The sequence below is a fragment of the Sinocyclocheilus rhinocerous genome, unplaced genomic scaffold (genome assembly GCF_001515625.1).
Source record: "Sinocyclocheilus rhinocerous isolate Xijiao unplaced genomic scaffold, SAMN03320098_v1.1 scaffold430, whole genome shotgun sequence".
In the NCBI taxonomy this organism is placed as follows: domain Eukaryota; kingdom Metazoa; phylum Chordata; class Actinopteri; order Cypriniformes; family Cyprinidae; genus Sinocyclocheilus; species Sinocyclocheilus rhinocerous.
The window spans coordinates 383,229-399,830 of NW_015668442.1; the positions used below are offsets into that span (position 1 = coordinate 383,229).

Here is a 16,602-nt window from a genome sequence, read left to right on the forward strand (position 1 = left end):
GTCTAGTCATCATTCAATATACCCTTTCCTTAATATCTAGAACAGTGAGCTCATACTATAATATGTGACTAACTGCGCTGTGTTATTTCCTAGGAAATGTCGACGCCGCCTTTTATGGCTTATAAAAAGTTTTCACTCTTTGAATTCCGCAGCGTCTAGTCCGCTGACTGCGGTGACATCAGCGTCCTCGCAACCGCTGACCAATGAGTGTGCGTTATGCAAATGAGCTCGCGCAGGTTCGCAGAGTAGTGTGCGCTCCTCCCGCTCGCGCTCAGATGAACTACAGACCCTCGAGCCCGCAGCACATTTACCGTTATCACTCCGTTCCTGCGATACACAGTGAAAATGGGCAAAATGCGCGTCTAGTCTCGTTTAAACGCTAAAAGAAGAGTTTCTTCTGACCCTGAACACGGATTTTGTTTCTTACTGGAGTTACGCGTAAAAATGAAGTACAAAGTAAGTGACTCTCCATTCATGCGCGCTATTTCCGTAAACTACATCGGAGCTCATCTGTTTACTAGAGTAAAACGTGTAAAATTTACATGTTTATCAAGCTTAGAAGGGATTTCTATGACTTTTTAAAATGAAAGCGCAACTGCTCTTCAACTGTGATAGATAGATAGATAGATAGACAGACAATATGCAAAGAGGTATAAATTGTACATTGTGTATTTATATGTGCCATTATTGTGTGAATGTTTATTATACAGGGGCAAATTATGTAAATTCAATGGAGGATGTGCTTAAGCATCCTTCCCTTTTAGAACCAATGCTATTTCACTAGTTAAATAGTCCTTAACTTGACAACCGGCTGGCTCCAGCTCTGAACAGCAGTAATTTGTGTGCGTAACCAACCATTCATTTATTGCATGGCTGGTATGATCCAAAAGCAAAGTGCAAATCACATAATTTATTACAACCATGACACAAAAGCACTCTTTGAGCTCTATTGTAGCGAGACTTGTAATAAATGATGTGATTTACACTCTGCATTTTCAACTCAAGTTACTCTGAGCCACTTGAGGATATATGGGGCCATTCATTAGCCCAGGCTCCAGCCCCTTTTCCAATTTGAGCCTCACTGCGATTGTGTAATGTGTTGTTTTAAAGCAAACAGCATGCATTTTGTTCAGAGTAACAGGGTTGCTGTTATACTGAGTGTTCCTGGTGGAGACAGAAAATAAAACCACTCCAGGATTTTATGTGCATGTCCATGTTTGATTTGTGCATAGATTGCCCTTTACACTGGGACTGTTTTCTGAGAGTGGTTTTATAGACGTCATTCAAAAATGATGAATAGACTCATTAATGAACTCTATATGATATAGCCTATACTTGTACTTATTTGATTGTTATTAACATCCAGTATTAAAAGAATCATTCACCTAGAAATTAAGTTTTTGTTACTAAAATTTGATTTGATAGTTCTTTCCGTGACATACAGGCTGAAAATATGGCTTTAGAACATTTGGAATATAGTGCATGAGTCTTATCACTTTAATGATACTTTTATGGTGCTTATTTAATAATTTTATAGCTTGACAGCCTCAGACCCCATTCACTTTCATTATATAAAAAATTTACTTTTTAAGCAAAATGACCTTTTGTGTAAAGCAGACAGTGACTTTAGCTGTCATCCTTTCAAAAGTTTTCCCAGCTGATTTTGGGGCACTCAAAAGTATGCCTAAACTTTGGCCAAATCTGTACTTCCAATCCAAGTGCACATAGCGTGAGGGCAGCTTTTCATTCAGGAGAAACTTGGCCCTTGTGTGCGATTCCCTCCCCATTTTTATAGTCTTTGAGGCTTTCAGCCCTTTGGGAAGATTTGCTTCCTACTTTGGTAGGAGGATCGAGCGGCTCTTCCTGAATGGAATGCTTTTGTCTGCTTCACACTATCTGGGGAATGTGGAGTACTTGGCAAGACATGGACTGTTAGCGCATATCAGACTGTTTGGATTCCTCTACAGCAGTGGTTCCCAAACTTTTTGCAGCGTGCACCCCTTTCTAGTGTTTGACACATGTCAGGCACCCCCAAACCCCAGTTTGGGAACCGCTGCTCTACAGTATGGCAATGAGCCTCTATTGCGATCTCTCTCAAATATGCTAAATAAAGCTGCATTTATTTGATTTATTTGCAAGAATAAATTAATAATGTGAAATATAAATTAAAATTAAAATTAAAAAAATAATTAAAAAAATTTCAGAAGCCATTAGTCTTCAGTGTCGCATGATGCTTTAGGAATCATTCAATGCTGGTGCTCAAAAAACACTTTTAACTTGTGTTAAAAACAGTTATGCTGCTTAATTTTGTGGAATACAGTTTTTGCAGATTCTTTATTGAAAATTCAAAAGAACAATTTATTTGACAAAAAAAATATTTTGTACACTCTAAAAAAATGCTGGGTTGTTTCAAATAACCCAGCTGTTAGGTTACATTTTTACAATACATTTGTAACCCAAAAGTTGAGTTAGTCCATATTTGACCCAAAGATGGGTTGAAACAACATTATAACAGTACAACATTGTAACATTATAAATGCCTAATAATATTTATTTTTAAAGAAAATATTCTTAATGACTTATCTATATAAAACATGTTTTTTTATGAATTATTATAATATATTTAACAATATTTTTTATATTTTATTTATATAAATAAAAAATAAGCACATAAATACATTAATTAATAAATAATAAATATTTATTCAAATGCATGCTAATATAAATTAATTATAGAAAAACATTATTCATTTATTCATTTTGATTTTGGAGTGAAATATGACCTATATTTTTCTTGGCAGTTTTTGTGAGTTTCACCCCGTAACTTCAGAGGAAGTTACATCAAAACAGATTCAATTTCCTTTTATCTCCAGTTGCCACAGAGAGATCCTTTGTTTTGCTGGCATTTCTGAAACTTTTAAAGCATCTTTGCCTCAGAGACTGGTTTACTTTGTGGAGGACTTTTACCACAGGGTATTAGAGGGTCAGGGCCGCAGGGGCGAACTGGTCACGCTGTTGTTGTTTCTCACGCAGAACAACTGATGTACATCACCCTGAGTGACACACAGGCTGTTTTCGGTTCACGGTCTGATAACTAATCTGCCAAACCCAACAGAGTGGACAGACAGCTGACGAAATAACTAAGGCCATACTTCCTCAGTTTAACCTGTTTACTTCCACAAGCGCTCTTAAAAACCAAAAGTTTCTCAACTGGTTCTTTTGGGGTATCAAAGAAGTCCCTCACACAGTCCATGAGGTGAAGTACTGTTGTTAGTTAAACATTAAGTTCTCACCAGAGCCAGTTTTCCACCTTTGGAGCAATGAAGACACTAAACAGACCTCATCTTTCAGTCACGTGGTCCACATCTTGACGTCACACATCACAAAGGTCAGTCAGAACCCAGGCCTGTCGACGTCAGTTATGTTTTCCAGCAGGTGCGCAGGTGTGAGAAGATACATAAGACACAAATGAGCCTCAAACAAGCAGACCTGTATGGCCTCTTATTAGATTTCAGAGCTCATGTAGCCTGTTTTTAACAGACACAGGGATCTGGGAACAGTTTGAGACTGTTACGCCATAGATTTTCCTTCAGGAGCACATCGAAATGAGAGCCGACCCCTCCTTCTAAACACCCAGCCACACTCAAACGTCTGTACCCTGCTTTCCTGCTTTCTTTTCACTCTTATGTAACTGTGGCACAAATAGCCTGACAGGCACAAAGAACTGATTAGGTGAAGTAAACGTTCTGGGATTTCGTTTTTTTCTCTTTTCTCTCTAGGCTGTAATCCAAGTCGAGGGTTTTGTTTGGAAATGTACATTGTTCTCAATGTGTCTGAGGGGAAAAAATAGGGGGTTGCCCCACTGAAATGAAAAGAAATGGGAAATACAAGGTAGAGAAAGTGTAATTGTAATTGTAACTGTGATTTTGTGGTTTATTTTTGTGTGTTAGAAAGAGAAAAATCTCTCTCATTCCTAGATTAAACGGAGACCACAAGAAAAATATTGCTTAAGTCTCCTGATTCTCAGAATTTTAAATGACCCTAGCAATCATGCATGGTAACTTAATTTCCAATATGGAATTTTAAAAAAAAATGTAAAAAGGTAATTGTAACTTTTTATCATTATCATCATTTTTCTCTCACAATTGAAAGCTTATATCTGAGAATATTTTGAGTTTTTATGAGTTTATATCGGAATTTTCTTCTCAGAATTGTTTATATCTCACAATTGCTAGTTCTAAACTTACAATTTTAAGTTAAAATGACATCATTCAGATTTTTTTTCATGATTCTGTTTATATTAGAAGTTATACCTTGCAATTCTGAGTTTATATCTCAAAATTCTGACATGTTTTCCTCACAATTGTTTCTTGCAATATGTTTATATCTCACAATTTTTTTTCTTCAAAATTGCAAGAAAACAATCAGAATTGTGAGATATAAATTGTGAGTGAACTTGCAATAAATTTTTTTATTTTCTTATTCCAAAGGCGGAAATAAGCTTTAATATGTATCACATCTAGTGTTTCGGAAACATTTGCCCAAATAGTCAGTCAAAAGTGAGAGTTCTTGATATGAAACATTTCTCATCAGATTTGTCCTAATTATACAGAAGACATAATTATATAGATAACCTAATTATCTAAACCATGCAATCCATATTAATTTTATAGCTCTTTACTCTTACTATCAACAAAAATCTCGTTTGCATTATTTCTCTAGAATTTTAGCTAACGATGAGACAAGATTGATAATGTAGCTGAGAACTCAAACTCAATCAAGAGCAATAACGTTTATCTTTAGGTGTGTGGGAAGTTATTAAATGTAAAGGAACTCACCGAAAGGTCTTTCAATTTAAAATCACTTCTCGTTTACATCTATTGGAGAACATTAGAGTATGAAGACTTCTGTGTGAGTGAATGTGTGTGTGTCTATATATTCATGTGTTTGGTCTGTGTGTGTGTGTGTAGGCCACATCGGGGTGGTATTGTGCATAAAGAACACTTCTCAGCAGGCATTCCACATTCCCCAGGGTAAGAACAAGGGCTATTCAGAGAGCAGGTCTCAACCAGCGCTCCACAGCACAGCTCTGCCCTGTTTGAAAGGCACGGACAAAGAAAAGAGACGATTCTGAAGGAGCCGAGAACCCTCCTACATATACGGACATGGGGGGTTGCAAAGATGCATCAAATAAGAAACTGTGAACCTTTCAGAACCGTAATCCGCATAGATGTTAAAGAGCACACATCCCCCAATATTCAGATTAGTGCTCGACCCATATGTGAGATTCAAAAGTTTATTCTTCAAGCCTGGATTTTGTGGTTATATTCATGCATCAGTGCATGAACACACAAATCTTCAGAATTCAGATCAACATTCTTCCAAAATTGCAGACAAACTAAGAAAGCCAAGAGTTTGTTTGCCTCCAATGAAAGGTAAAGATTGATCCATTTGAAATACGAAGGAGGATATTGCCTTTTGTGGTGATTTAGAGCGATTATCTACAGTCAAAAGGTGGGATGGCAAACTGTCAGATAAGAGGAACTTTGACAGCTGCAAACGAGGGAAGCAAATAAGGTTGACGTGATAGTGTGGGACTGTTTCCCTTGAACTTTGTGACTTCTCTTTACTTGTAGTCATCATCACTATTTAAAGACTGACCTCATTCTTCTGGAAAATTTTTAACGGATTTGTCATTCATTGTTAATTTTCAGTGTTTAATTTAGTTACTTTTTTATTTGCTAAAATATATTCATGTATTTTTATTTATTTTATTTTTTATTATTTATTTATTTGTATTTAAAAATGGCTGGAAAATAAGAAAAAAAATATATTTTGGGCCTTTTTTTATATATATATATATAGTGTTAAGATCGTTTGTCATCTTTTGTCCTAGTCAATCAATATATACACACACACACACATCATAAACTACATTTCTCTTTTAAAACATTTTTAAAATGACAATTTTTTAGCTTTGTGGGCTCACTGAATAAATAACAGGTGCTGTTTTTGTAGTGTTAGTCTTGTGACACACAGCGGTTTCTGAGGACATGTTTTTCTGCTTCATTTAGATATGTCAGAGCGAAACAGGCTTGCCCTATTGACCCAAAATCCTTTGAAAGTAATTTACAGCAAGCTCATGCACTGCTTATCTGTGCCGGACCACTACAGACTTTCACGAGAAGTGTGAAATTGAGATGACATTTCCCGCTCTTGAAGGGCTGCCCCTGCTGTGACATCTATCACACATCCAAGTCGCTAGCTGGTTTGGGGGGGATTATGTCTTAAACTGTCTCCCACAGGATGAATGAACCCGATTACCTCTCTGTTAATTTACACTGCCTCCTTCAGTATTTGGAGGCCTGCTGGTGTAAAATATACTCTGTTCTTGCACATTAAGCAAACACTGCTTACAAATGCAGCATTATGCAAATTTTATTGCCAGCAGCTACCTAATGATTAAGTAACATTTCAACCAGTGAAATTTTAGTGTCATTGAGATACTGGGATAGTTTTTATTAGTTTGTTAAATTAGTTTTTATTTTTACATTTTCACTTTCATTTTTTTATTTAAAGTTTTAGTGATATTGATGTGTTTTTATCATTTCTGAGATAGTACTATAGATTTTATTAATAGATGGTGAAATTATTTTATATTTCCATTTTTATTTTAGTAAAATTTTTAGTAATTTTGTTGCGTGTCATTTTCTTTAATATCTATATAGTTTTGAATAATTTATTTTAGTACACTAAGTTAAACTAAATGAAAATGAGAAATGTTTTGTTGGGAATAATCTGAAATAAAATAAAATACTGTAATCCTGATATCTACAAGACATTAGGGGCAAGGTCAAGTCAAGAGCTATAGCAGTACATTTCTCTTATATATCTGCTGTATGTTTTGAAACTATTTTTTTTAAAATTATTTATTCATTTATTTATATATTCATTTTATTTATTTTTATTTTTATTTTTTTTTATTTTTTTTTAGATGCCAAGCTGAAGACAAGCTTCAAGCTGAAGGTAGAAAACTTTCTAGTTACAACAAGGCTTGTAATGATAGAATAAAAAAGCCAAATAAGACTGCCTGTGGTTTCTTTAATAAGCAGTTACAATGTAAAATTAACATTTTATTGCACTGATTATATGCGTAAATGTCATTACGCCCCACCTACAACAATCTGGGTCTTGTTTTCAGCAATGATGCTGAAAGGTTGCCAGTTTTTGGCCACCACAAGTCTTATTTTGTCCATGCCTACAGCATTTGAACACCAAAACTAACCGTAGATTTGTGCAAATGCTCAGAAACGTTTGTGTGGTTTAAAGGGGTCATATGATGCGATTTAAATTTTTCCTTTCTCTTTGGAGTGTTACAAGCTCAAAGAAAAGCCTGCGCTGTATGATTAGAGTCTTTGAGGTTGCCATGTTGGCTGGGCTGTGTTTGTTAGGTGGTTGGTGGGCGGGGTTTTTTTTGCTGGTGTTGTAAGTCATGTTGTCGGCTGTAGTGTGGGCGATCACTGATTCACAGTACTGAGGAAAAGGGAGGGATAACTAATAACCTCACTCCACCACTGAAATGAGACAACACTTTTTTGTGTCTCCTTCCAGCCTTTTATTGATTGGTAAAATGCAAAGAGAAACATGGCACGACCACTGTAACATAGTCAAAATATGTGTCACTATGAAATCAGCCCCCTGGTGGGAGTTTCCAGAGTGTCAGCGTTCAAACCACCAGATTTAAAGCTGATTTTACTCTCATGCACGTGCTTGTGATCATTCTGCAGCTACAGATCAATTTGTTGCATTTGTTTTATACTCTTCAGGTCATTGCATTGTCATGAGCTGCTGTTTGCAGCAGTCTACCTGAAGTTTCGGTATTTTTGTGCCAGAATTGTTAAATATTTTGTTTATTGTCAGTTGAATCTCACAAAACCAGTCAAGAACATGTCCAGGTCATATTCAACCCAAAATTAAAAGAAATAAATTAGAAATTATGTTTTGCTTAATGAAAATTAAGTCTGTTAATTGTTTATATTAAGATGTTTTGTATTATTTTCATAACAATTAAGCACATTTCCCCTCAATTCTCACTAGCATAATCAAATGTCTATATATCACTGTAAAAAATGTAGTAATGAAATCACCATTAATAATGATAAAAATACCTGCATCATGCTAATGAAAATTTGGAGATGAAATGCTCTTAATTATATTATTATGTAATTTTACCCCAAAATTTTTTATTTTATTTTATTTTTCAGGATGAAATGTGACCTGTTTTGTTGAAATTCACCATGTCAGTATTTGCAGAGACTGAATTCAATGTTTTGCTCCAGTGATATTAGCTACATGCTATATGACAAATGAAAAATGACTTTAATTCACAATGTGTTACGTAAAATTTTCTGAAAAGATCCCCAATCTCTTTGATGCATGTTCTAGCTTCTAGCTGTTCATGTGTAACTTACTGTATGTTAGAGAGCATTGATCGAGCACTCCATTGTGTTTTGGCTTGGGGCATGAAATTATCGATCTCGTTTTGCTGCTATTATTGTCATCGTCTGTTTGCTAAAGGCGGTTTAATTGCAAGTAAACTCACATGCAACTATCTTTTCTGCCAAAGCATGACGTATTGCATTAAGGTGTCAAGACATACAAACTAGCTGAAGAATTATCTAAAGTACGCACAACCCTTCCTAGCCAGTCCCTCGAACGTCCTGTTCATTCGACAGAGCCAAACTCTCGTTCACTCAGCGCAACGGCCAAGTTGAGTCATCAGGTCTGTATTAGAGTCATTATGGTAATTATCTTCTATATTTACTCAAGTGAAATGAGGGTAAAAGGTCCTGGTTCACCAGTCCTACCCACACCACCCTCCCTCCAGGGGAATGTTAAAGTGAGCTGGCCTTAATTCTCACACCACTCCATTTCACTGGAGGAACACCACTTTTCGCAAGGTAGGGGGTTTGCTTATTGGCCGAGACCATTTAATGATCTTTGTTTGCACAGTGCTTTTTTGCACCCTGAGGGTTTAGATTTCTGCAGTGTTTTGGTGACTTTGGCAGCGTTGTTGGGGGAATTTTTCACTAGTGTGTTTTTTGACGTGCTCATTTACTTACTTACATAATCAGCCTTGATGATTTTACTGGGGCAAAGCCAAAAACCACCCAATGAGAGTGTACTTAAGAAGTAGGGAGGCTCTCTACCGTACGTTAGTAAGTTCTGTGCTGGTTAGCACATATTCCTCAACATACAGGGTTTACTATACAAACACAAACTGTCTAGCCACAAAAAAAAAACTAAAAACATTTTTGTTGAGGACTGGATGAGCCATGAATTTTCAGAAAGTCTCTAAACATAGAGATGATGTAAAGGCATTGCTCCAGGTGTGGATACCAGAAGCTAAAACTTGGCTAAATGAAATTCAACTTGCATTTCATCCAGTTTATAATGTAAGCATTCAGTGTTTTATGATGTAAATGTAAATAACGATGAAATTTAAGAATATATATTTATTACAATGTGTATGTCTCCCTCGCTCATCGTTATAACATATAACCTTAATTATATAAAACTGCGCATTATATCGGCTAGGGATGTAACGATTACCGGTTTGACGATAAATTGTGATAAAATACCCCACGGTTAGTATTACCGTTTCATATTTTAATTATCACTATAACCGTATTCGATTACCGCGATTTGAACAACTGAGGATAAATAAATACTGTACAGTACTGCACAGGGCTCCAGTGTGCGACCAAATGGGCGCATTTTGTGATAAGTTTTTCTGCCGGTGCGACTAAATTTTGTGTGCAGTGGCGCGACCACCGCATTGTTTAACTCATAAGCGCTGCATTTCTGTTGCATGTGAGAAACATCAAACGGCAAACGAAACTGAAAGCATAACGAAACCGCGCAACTCGTTTGAGCTGCGCTGCGCTTAGAGTGTAGAGCCTGGTTTATACTCGCCGCATCAGCAGGAGCGCGAGCTGCGTGCAGCAAAAATGATGCGAATATTGAGGAAACGATGGATGCCATCTTGCTCATTGAATATGTATCATTGGTAGATTTGAATTTAATTTCAGTTTGATCATTTAAATTGAACAAGTCTGAATTTCTTTATCCTGAATCAATGTTGTTTTAGTATCATTGTAATACTATTATAGTTGTTATTAATAATTTGAATGTTTTTATTTTTCAGTTTTCAGTTTTAATTTTAAATTTTAGTCAGTTGTATTTTTGTTGTTAATTTTTATTAGGATTTTTTAGTTTAGTTTGGTTAACAATTGTTCATGGTTTTAGTTTAAGTTAACTATAATAACCCTTTCCTGAATTTGTGGTCTACATTGTGAATTCGAAGTGTTGCACCAATTGGCACCACCTAGACAACTACGGCGAGAACCATTTGCTGGGCAAACCTGGACACATCTGGTTCTTTCCATGTAAAACACCACTGTTTTATAAGATGGCCAAACCGTCCATGAGTACATGAAATACCCTACATCATGTAGCTTTACAGCTCAATTACAGACCACTTTCAGGAAGTTGTTTCAACACTGAAGTGTTGGGGCTTCCCAGACCATCAGGGCAGGTAATGTCTAACACTTGTGTGTAGTGGGACAAGAATACACCACTGATTAGACCACTTTATGATGCTCTGCATCCAAAGAGGCTAACATTAGCATTAGCGTGACATCCAGATACACCTGTGGTTTATATGCATGCACTGAACAAATGTTTGAAAAAATTAAACCTTAAAACAATCAAATCAAAGTTACCGGTACTGCATTGACTTGTCTCTATTTGTTTAAGTCTGTTGCCATCCATTGAGATTGCAGATTGAGTCATCACAATAAAGAACTGCAATTTTTATGTTGGATGTAGATAACACATAGTTTCTGCCACAGTAATCTCTGAAGTGTAAGGTATTGATGGCTAGTTTAGGGTGGTCTTACAGATCAGAGTTCGTTGTAAGATGCACGTCAATTGTTTGTGAAATGTAGTACTTCTTCTAAAAGTGTTGCACTGTAGTTGTAGCGAAGCGAATTTCTTCCTTTTGCACGGAAACTTTGCACAAGAGGAAACATGTATTGCCGTGATAGTGAATGCTTTGAATGGAATATTTCCAGATCAGTTCTGCTTACAGACTTCACTTTGCATGTGTGTGTGTGTGTGGAGGTGAGAATACCAAAAATGGCTTGAATGATTCATTTGCTTTATCTACACACCATCACATACATTTTTGACACTTTGCTTCTTCTTAGTATTAATCTTCTGAGTAAAAACTTCTTAGTGATGTTTGCTAAGGCTGTTGAGAATACCATGGCTGATAATAAGCATTAGAGCTTTTTCAAAGTGTTATTAAGTGTTATTAATTTCATGACATTCAATGAAGCACCAGTTTAAAGTTTGGACACTCTACAACTAAATTTGGAAATAAAATGAAGTGGTTAAGTGATTCAACTTAAGATTTTCTCATGCCTTGTTTGATTCTCTGCCTTGTTTCCTTTTCAGTGAATTCTTTTTGTATTATTTTTGAGCAAATAAGCCCTAAACGGGCTGAATGCTCAGAGTTGAACACAAAATGCTCCTATTAGACAATGGTGACCCCGAAGGTCATGTTCTTAAGCTCACTGTATTAGCGTGTCATGGTTTTCTCGGCGGGGGTTGTTGTCATGCCCTAATGCGGGTGACCGGGGCTATGAATGTGAGACAATAGCCATGCGACCAGACGCCCAATCGCAGATAATGATGCTGCTCAAACAGGAAGGTTCACGTGGGAACCGGTTTACTTAGCATTGTGGGAAAGCAGACGAAGGCACACAAAGTCAGCTAAGACAGAACTCAAGGAAAAGCTGATAGACACACTGTTCAAAGTGAAGATAATGTTTGTAGGATCGTTTGTGTTTGGCCCATGGGAGCATTAGTGATAGACTGATATGTTGGCCAAGATAAAGCCATATCAGTCAACCATTAAATTACATCCCAAATTACCTTAGAACTGAATTTTTACATTTCCAAATAAAGGCATCTTGGAGTGGAACTGAAGCTTAAAAATCGAATTGTAATCAATATCTGTCCTAAATATTTACAGTTGTGCTGTATGATTGCCATATTCATATGGGACTTCAAAATGATATTAACCATGTAAAGCCTGACATATGAAATAATAGTCAGAAAAAAACTGAAAAAATGGAACGGTTTATGGAATCTTTAGACAAAATATTTTAAAAAGTGTTGTATAAATGAGTGTATCAAATATGGTACAGTAGGCTTCACAGGGTTAAGCTATTACAATTATGAAAAAAAAACATTGTGAAATTTAATAAATAAAAATGCCTCTAAATTACATGCATTTTAAAAATTTTATTATAAGTAATTAAACATATTTTATTTTGAAAATTAATTAATTATTATATAAAATAAAATATTAGAATATTATTACAAAAATATTTTATATATATATATATATACTGTATATATATATGATTTATTTATTTATATTTTAAATACTTTTCTTTCCTGATTTGTAGGTAGCTAGGTAGCTTTTAGGTAAAATATAATTCAAATACACTAGACCTGTGGAATATTTTTTTCTAAAAGTTTAAACTCCAGTTTTACAAGAGAGAATGTGATATGAAATATCCTGTGGACTGGCACAATATGAACTATATTCTGCCAGCACTGTTCAGTTTTTTTTTTTTTTTCCTTCCTCAAAGTGGTTTCTAAATGATTGACAGAAAAATGGTTTTCCAGCATGGCCCCTCAGAGAAATATGTTTTGGCTATGGAGTCGGCAAGTGGATTTTATGATTATTTTCCTAGCCCGATGTGGGTCAACTCGGCCAGACGTTCAGTTTGAGTTTGAGTTATTATTGAGACACAGTGGATGAAACGGCTTCTTTTGAAGGGAGCTCCCAGCAGGCCGCCGAACTACACAAATAGAGTTACACTGATGTTTTTTAGACATCTAATTGTGATATTACAGGGAATCGTTTTATATTGCAGCCCACAAGAACCCGCTGAATAAGTCCAAAAATCACTGCATGTAATCATATAATATGCCTAGATCATGCCTCAATGATTGTGATAATACTGAACATGAATATGATACTTGAGCTGGCTAGCGGTTAGGGTGAGCGTTTTCTTATGTAAAATCTGGAATGTTAAGTGCCTTAATGAGTGCAACAGCATCACAAATTATTGTACCTTCATTCTTTACAGAATCTAATGGCTAAAGCGCTTTACGACAATGTCCCGGAATCTCCAGAAGAGCTGGCTTTCCGGAAAGGTGACATCCTGACCATCATCGAGCAGAACACTGGCGGTCTGGAGGGATGGTGGCTCTGTTCGCTCCACGGCCGTCAGGGCATCGCTCCCGGCAACCGCCTCAAACTGCTTATCGGACCAATGTTTGATGGACAGACGCCTGCATCCCCCTCCCCCCCACAGGGTCACTCTCTTCAGCAGAGAGAGTCACACCTCACACCTCAGGGTGTGTACCAGGTGCCGCCGTCCCACCAGAGCCCGCAGGGACAGGGCATCTACCAGATCCCTCCATCTAAAGACGTGTACCAGGTTCCACAGAGAAGCGCACTGAAAGCTGATGGGACTCCCAGCAAGGTAAACTAAACTACAGCAAAGATGTTCACCTCGCGCTTTATGATAACACTTGTGGTGAACGTGTGGCATGTGTTGTCAAGTTCAAACGTTCATCTAGTGTGGCGTTTGATTGTGCAACATGCTTTTGCTGTTGCATTTTTTACTCTTACAAAGAAGTATAGTGGTAAAGTATTGGAAATACCATGTCGTTTTTATATGAATCACTAGTCAAAAGTTTGGACACTACTACTTTTTCTACTCATTTTCCACATTTTAGAACACTTGAAGTCATCAAAATGTAAGTATGGGGATTCCAGCTTTACACTCTTTGGAGATTAAATCAACTTACAGAAGTGCATCTTGGGATGCTTTTTAAAGGTTAAACTCAAATATTACTTGGCATTATTATTTAATATCCTTTGAAGTACCACATATATGAATATGATAATCACGAATAACCATGGTCTATACATTACCAGCTAAATGTGTGGACACACTTCACTCAGTTTGTTTTATATTTTATAAAATATTTTGAGTTTATGCCTAAATATTTTGTAGACAAATACAGTACACGTTGTGCCTTTTATGTATTTCTTAAGCTATTGCCATTATGAAAAGCATGCAAAAACTAAGGTACTTTTTTACTTACTAGTTTTAGTTGTGTTTGAAAGATAACAGGTGAATAGTGTATAATAATAATAAAATAATAAATAATAAAATGAATAATAAATAAATGTATAAAATACATATATATATATATATATATATTATGCATTCTATAATTTTTAATTTAATTTTATATATTATATAAGAAATAATAATACTAACTATTTACAGTGGCTGGTTAACCCATAAGCCTGTTTTATAGTCCAGATTAAAAGCGTCTCCATGTCCAGCCAAAAACCATTTTGGATCGAAGTTGTGTGCACACCCTGCCCTGCCCTGCCCTGCCCTGCCCTGCCCTGCCCTCCACCGCAGCGATGAGTCTTTATGTTTAAGGGCTTTATAATGTCCTGTCGATGCATCGGGCTGCACCGGTGTACTCTGAATAGGAAAACCACAGCATGGATGGGAAAATAAATAGAGGAGATCAGGCTACTGAACATGCTGAGAAAGCATACAAAATGAAGTGCATGTCAGCAGGAGGAAAGGGATTTCTGTGTCATTCTTAAAAGCTCTCAGCTTATTTTCATGCAAAACTTAGTTGCATTTCTTTGAACCACATCTATGGCACACCATATGGCTGCATGATGGTCCAAAAACAAGTCATATTTGGGAAATACTGTGATATGATAAACATTTAACATTTCATATTGCAATTGAAATTATATTATATTATATTAATGTTTTATTGTTTTTATTTTTATTTACTGATATTTATGTAAATTAAAAATATGTTTCATAGAAATTAAAATTTTAAATGTTTAAAATATTAATTTTTATTTAAATATTAAATATTTAATTTGAAGAACTGTGGTATGACATATATGACACTTCATATTGTGGATGATAATTAAATTAAAGACGAATATTATTCAGATTCAGCTGTTTTTCCAATTTGCCACTTGGATACAGACACTGTAGACATATCTTGTGTTCATAAACACTAGATGAAAACATCATTCAGGCAAACTCATAACACTGAGGTCATGTCTGAGATTGTCGCTTTAAAGTAGAGGTTCTGCTTCTGACATTAAGCGTTTAGAGAGTTACTAGTCTCTGAGATCAGGAGTGTTGATGTTAAGGTTCGGTCCGTCCACCTCAAATGATCTTGAGATGCACGATCATGGATATAGGGCTGTCTTGTCTTCAGCGAGGTTCATCTGGCTGTTTTGTTTGGTGGTGTTCAGGAGTGATGGCACACCTTGTTTGTTGTTTTCCTGAGGTTGGCATAACAGTTGGCCGGCTCCAGTAAGAGTGAGGTAATAGGGTGTTCCCAGATCTGTAAATGCAATGTTCAGTTGACGTACTTCTGACATAAAGTGTGGCATAGCGGAAAGTGCAACAAAAATAACCATTTCCTTCCTGCTCTCGCTTCCTGTGCGGAAAAATAAAAGTGATCCGCTTTTTAGATCTATCGCTGAAAATGGTGATCAGATTAGTGTGCAGTTTAGATTTTCCATGGTGATTGTTCTTCATTGCTGCATCTGTGTGCATGCTTGCAGTGTGGCGATGCACATCCTGACCTTCACAACTTAGCCAAATCAAATGTTTAGGAAGTGCAAAAACTTGTAGAAGTTCAAGAACAAACAAAGCTTGTCATGTGACAACCAATTAACCAATTACGTTTAATTGACATTATGTCTACAAGTTTAAGACTAGTAAAAACACTTAATCTTTGAACACCAACTTCTTTACATTTATTATTGTGATTGACTATGTTAAAAATAGCAACGGTTTCACTAGTTAGGTCAACACACACAGTATTCCTGTTAAAAATGCCATTTTATTAATGTCAATAAATATTTAATGAGCACATAGATACAGATAAAATAACCCTTGTGCTGAAAACCCTTGATTTTGATTATATGCCCGATCAAAAATTACCTTTTAAAAGTTGCACGTAAATCTCTCATTATGATATATTATCACCAAATCTTGTATTTAATCTTTTTGTCGACTTGTTTTATTTTAATTAGCACAGGTTTTGTATTTCTTTTTAGGACTGATTGATTGTAGGCCTCACTGATTTGAGCTTATGCACTTCAGTTTATGAGTAAAAAAAACAAAAACATTTGTGTATAATTTTGGCAATATTCACTCCAAAATTGAGGTGCATAAGTTCAGATCAATGAGGCCTATTATCAGTCAGTTCCAAAAGAAATACAAAACCTGTGATAACTGAAAGAAAACGAGATTGAATCCATTATTTGGTAATGATATAACAAGGAATTTATAAGCAATTTTTTGACCCGGGAAGTGTAACATGGTGGGGAAAAATGAAATATTAAATGTATATCATACTGCAGTTCTTTAAAATTCAATATTTAATATT

General features: G+C 35.9%; 1 pseudogene; it reads left to right on the plus strand.

The window, feature by feature from the left end:
- The first annotated feature begins 290 nt into the window (after nt 1-290).
- LOC107734044 (enhancer of filamentation 1-like) overlaps nt 291-16,602 on the plus strand; it is a 28,535-nt pseudogene continuing 12,223 nt past the window's right edge.